This window comes from Pseudonaja textilis, chromosome Z (genome assembly GCF_049901715.1).
Source record: "Pseudonaja textilis isolate UNSWEBS1 chromosome Z, rPseTex1.2, whole genome shotgun sequence".
Lineage (NCBI taxonomy): Eukaryota > Metazoa > Chordata > Lepidosauria > Squamata > Elapidae > Pseudonaja > Pseudonaja textilis.
Genome location: NC_142008.1, coordinates 105,084,883 through 105,090,115, shown reverse-complemented (window position 1 = coordinate 105,090,115; position 5,233 = coordinate 105,084,883). Strand labels below are relative to the sequence as shown.

The window sequence follows — 5,233 nt, the reverse complement described above, 5'->3', positions numbered from 1 at the left end:
ATGTCTAAGTCTAAACCTTTTGTCTACATGAAACTTACATTTGCAACAATGATATTGCATTCTCAGTGTGGGACAGGAATTAAAAATCCCATCCAAATATTTTTAAATAGGATGTAGCAGCAGAGAAGAAATAAAGCTTTCTTCCTGTCTTTGACTTTTAAAATTTTGTCTTCTCTTTCTTCTATTTTTTTACATTCTACATCTTATTTTTGTTAGTTTTTAATTGCCTTATTAAAATCTTAATAAAGTTATTTTGAAAATTACATAAAAAACAGAAGTAGATATAAACTGTCTTTAAAACTATTTGAACTGAAACCTATTTTTATAAACAACAAATCATCATTATTCTTTAATGCCAACATAGTGTATGCTTAAATACCTCCTTTACTTCTTTGTTCCAGAGTGTGCAAATAAAGGGATTATGCAAGGGAGTTACAACTGTGTTCAAAATGTTCACCAATTTGGTCATTTCTAAAGAGGTCCATTTAGAAGGCTTAACATAGAGAAAAATAGTGGAACCATACCAAATAATGACAACAGCAAGATGAGAGGAACATGTTGAAAATGCTTTTTGCTGCCCTTTGGCTGAAGGATGAATGGTAAAATAAATGTAGGAAAATAGAGTTACAGCACAGGGTCCTAATATAACAAAGATGGATATAACAAAGGCTGCCATTTCAACATCACAAGTGCTGCTTCAAGCCAGAACTATCCAGGAATCAATGTTGCAATAGAAGTGATTAATCACATTGGGTCCACAGAAGGTCAACCTTGAGATCAAAAAAATTGGTATGGAAATAATGATGAATCCACAGAACCAAGAGCCACCTAGAGAAATGGAAGTTCATGATGGTCGTATAATGTAGTGGGTAACATATGGCTAAATATCAGTCATAAGCCATGACAGATAACAGGAAGTATTATGTACATCCCAAAGAAAAAAGAAAGAACATCTGCGTAATGCAGCCAGTAAAAGAAATTGCTTTATTCCATTCAAGAATGATAGCAAGGGCCTTTGGAACAGAAGCTGTTGTACACCACATTTCCAGAAAAGAGAGATTTCAAAGGAAGAAGTACATCAGAGTATGGAGACGCTGATTTGAGATTACTAGAATGATGATGACAACATTTCCTAAAACTGTTAGAGTGTACATGACAAGGAAGATAATAAAGATAAACATTTGTATGTAATGAGATCTAGGGAAGTCAAGAAGAATGAATTCCATCACTTTTGTTTGTGCTCCTTCATTGGTCTTTTCCATTTGTCCCAAATTTGTCTTTGTGAAATTGAGGAAAAGCATGCTAATTAGTTTCTGGCTATCCTATTTGAAACAAACAAATTTTACATTTTGTTTAGGTCTTCCCTAAGTCTGATTTCACCTACATGAGATAGTAATTATAATATATTTCAAAAATCTTTTTTTTTAAAAAAAAAAAAACTCTTGAAATCTGAATACTGGGACCACATACAGCCACTATGATAGTTCCCCGGTATATTCTGTAGGTACAATGCTTCTACTAAAATAAAATAAAAAGAGTATTCAGAGCAAGTATTCCATTCTAGTTTCTTGCTTCTGAGAGGTTTTCCTTGGTTTTTCATCCTTATCTGGAATTTTAATCTACAGTCACTAAACTAAACCAACAGACAAATACATGCTGTTTACAAACATAATTTCATGTTCAATCTGTCAATAGATTTATGTTGCTATTTGTTCAAGAAAGGGGAAAAACCATCAGATTAGATATATCATATGGGACTTATTATTTTTAATTTAACCTTGATGATTTGTTAAATTTTGGAGTGGATCATTATCAATATTCTTCATTTTAACAGAAACCCACACTTGACCTCTAAGTTGCTTCTCCTGGGACACACTCTGCAAAGTTAGAAGACCTTATTAAAAGTTTTAGTTTCAATGGAATGGAGGTTGTAGACACTACTGCCATCAAATTAATTTTTGAAATATTTATTTATTTTAATTTGTTTGTATTTGATGGCTTTAGATCACGTATTAATGATAGAATAGAACAGATAATTTTGTTCATTTTTTAAGTGCTTCTAAAATTTCAATGGGGAAAGGAGTGACAATTTGTTTATTTATTTATTTATTTGATTTGATTTGTCAATTGTTTGCAAGATAATAAGTATAAGTGTATACATAGTTATGAATACATGAAATGGGTACACATAAGAAAAATAAAAGAAAAATAAAAGAAACAATAGGACAGGGACGGTAGGCACTTTGGTGCGCTTATGCACGCCCCCTACAGACCTCTTAAGAAAGGGGTGAGGTCAATAGTAGACAGTCTAAGGTTAAAGTTTTTTGGGTTTGGGGAAGAAACTACAGAGTCGGGTAGAGTATTCCAGACATTGATCACTCTGTTGCTGAAGTCATATTTCCTGCAATCAAGCTTGGTGCGGTTAACCTTGAGTTTGTATCTATTGTGTGCTCTTGTGTTGCTATGGTTGAAGCTGAAGTATTCATTGACAGGTAGGACATTGCAATGTATGATTTTATATACCATGCTTAAATCAGACCAAAGACGGCGTAATTCAAGGTTTTCTAGTTCTAGAATTTCAAGTCTGGTGGCATAAGGTATTCTACAACAAGTAGAGGAGTGGAGAACTCTTCTTGTGAAATATTTCTGGACTTTCTCAATTGTGCTAATATCAGATACGTAATGTGGGTTCCAGACTGATGAGCTGTATTCAAGTATTGGTCTAGCAAATGTTTTGTTTGCTCTGGTTAATAGTGTGATATTACCAGAGAAGAAGCTACGTAGAATTAGGTTAACAACTCTTAATGCCTTTTTGGCTATGTAGTTACAGTGTGCTCTAGCACTTAGATCATTAGAGGTGAGTATTCCAAGGTCCTTTACAGAGCTTGGATCATCAACAAGATCTTGACTATTCAGCTTGTATTTTATTTTCGGATTTTTTTTGCCAATATGTAAGACAGAGCATTTATTTGTTGAGATTTGAAGTTGCCATTTGTTTGACCATTCTGATACATAGTCAAGATCTTTTTGAAGGGTAGCAGTTTTGTCTGTGGTATTGAACAGCTTTACATCATCAGCGAAAAGAATGCAGTTGCTCTTAATATGATCACAGAGGTCATTTATGCAGAGTATGAAGAGAGTTGGTCCTAGAACACTGCCTTGGGGGACACCACTATTGACAGGTACAGAATTTGATAGGACACTCCCAATTTTGACCATTTGTTGTCTGTTTGACAGGAATGCTTCTATCCAGTTATGCAGTTGTCCAGAGATACCATAGGATTTTATTTTTAGGAGTAGTTTGTCGTGTACCACTGAATCAAAGGCTTTACAGAAGTCTATGTAGATTGCATCTATTGTTTTTCCCTGATCGAGTTGTGTAGTCCATATGTTTTTGCAGTGTAAGAGTTGCAGATTACAGGATAGTTTTTTTTCTGAAACCAAATTGTTTATTGGAGAGTAGGTTGTTTGTCTCTAAGTGGAGGATGATGGATTGGTTAATAATTGATTCCATGACTTTACAGGTGACTCAGCATAAGGAGATTGGTCTGTAATTTTCAACTAGGCTGGGGTCTCCCTTTTTGAAGATGGGGATGACCATGGCTTGTGACCATAGGTTAGGCAAGGTACTGGTTCTGAAAGTTTTTTCAAAGATTATGCTTAGAGGTTTGGCTATGGCAGTGGGTAGCTTTTTTAAGAAGTAGGCACGTATTCCATCTGGTCCAATAGATAGAGATGGTTTTAGATTGTGAAGTGCTTTTTCAACATTGTCTTCTGTAAAATCAATATGTATTAGATCATTATAGTTATCTATGGTTCGGCTAGGAAATACTGGGCATGATCCATTGCTGTTTACAAATACTGATAAATACTTTACAAATACAATAGGGTCAATATAGTCAGTATGAGTAATAAATTTAGGTTGACATTTGCAAATGGTGCTTGATGGTAAAGTTCAAATTAGCACTGAGAATCCTAGCCCCTTCTAGCCACATTTTCTCAGATGAATTCCTGATAGTTCCTGAGAATAAAAAAAGAAAAAAACACATCAATGGTAGCTCCCATTGCCTGGACTGTAGATTGTCTGAGTTTGAAGCCTTCAACTTGGTCTTTAAGCTTCTTTTGCAGTAATAATAATATGATGTTATTGGGGGATAAGAATGAAGAATGTAAGCCCAAATTTTAATGGGAAATAACAGAATAAGCAAGTGCATTATACCAATTTCATTGAAATTTGAAATTTAAAACATTAAGTATAATATTAAAATATTATAAATGCATGAGTTTCAGGAATGCTTTGTGTCATTACAGGTTCCATCACTATGGCAGATACTCAACCTCAAATATAGAAAACATTGAACTAAACTCCATATTTAACAGACAAAAATATGTTGAATCAATAAAACATTTCGATACAGAAAAAAGATGTTTAAATCAGCCTTAGGGGACAGAACCCATAATATCCCTTGCCTTTTCACTCTATTGATAACATATAACAGGTAACAGATAATCAGAGTTGGAAGGGACCTTGTAGGTCATCTAGTCCAATCCCTTGCCCAAGCAGGAGACCCTACACCATTTCTGACAGATGGGAATCCAATCTTTTCTTGAAAATCTCAAGTGATGGCACTCCCACAGTTTCCAAGGGCAAGTTCCATTGGTTGATTGTTCTCACTGTCAGAATGTTTCTCTTTATTTCCAGGTTGAATCTCTCCTTGTTCAGTTTCAATCCATTATTCCTTGTCTGGCCTACAGGCACTTTAGAAAATAGCTTGACCCCTTCCTCTCTGTGGCAGCCCCTCAAATATTGGAAGACTGCTATCATGTCTCCCCTGGTCCTTCTCTTTACTAGACTAGCCAGCCCAGTTTCTGTAACTATTCCTCATATGTTTGGTAGGACGGATGTTAGCAACTAGAAACAGTCATTCAGATAACTGGTCCCAAACCAGAAGGGCTTTAAAGATGACCATTAGCACCTTATTTGCACCTGGAAACAAATCTGCATCCAATGCAGCTCCCACAGAAGGGTGACACATGTACACACTGAAAACCATGAGAGCTGCTACATTTTGAACCAACTGGAACTTCTGGGTGGTTTTCAAGTGCAGCCTCATGTAGAGCACATTGCAATAGTCAAGAAGGGAAGTAAGTAAGGTGTAAGTTACTATGAATAGGGATAGTTGATTCAGTTAAGGGCATAACTTTATTTTATTTTATTTCCCACATTACGTAT

The 5,233-nt window shown here is 35.2% G+C and overlaps 1 pseudogene; it reads right to left on the bottom strand.

The window, feature by feature from the left end:
* Positions 1-349: 349 nt before the first annotated feature.
* Positions 350-1,262, bottom strand: LOC113451058 (olfactory receptor 6F1-like; annotated as a pseudogene).
* Between the last annotated feature and the right edge of the window lie 3,971 nt (positions 1,263-5,233).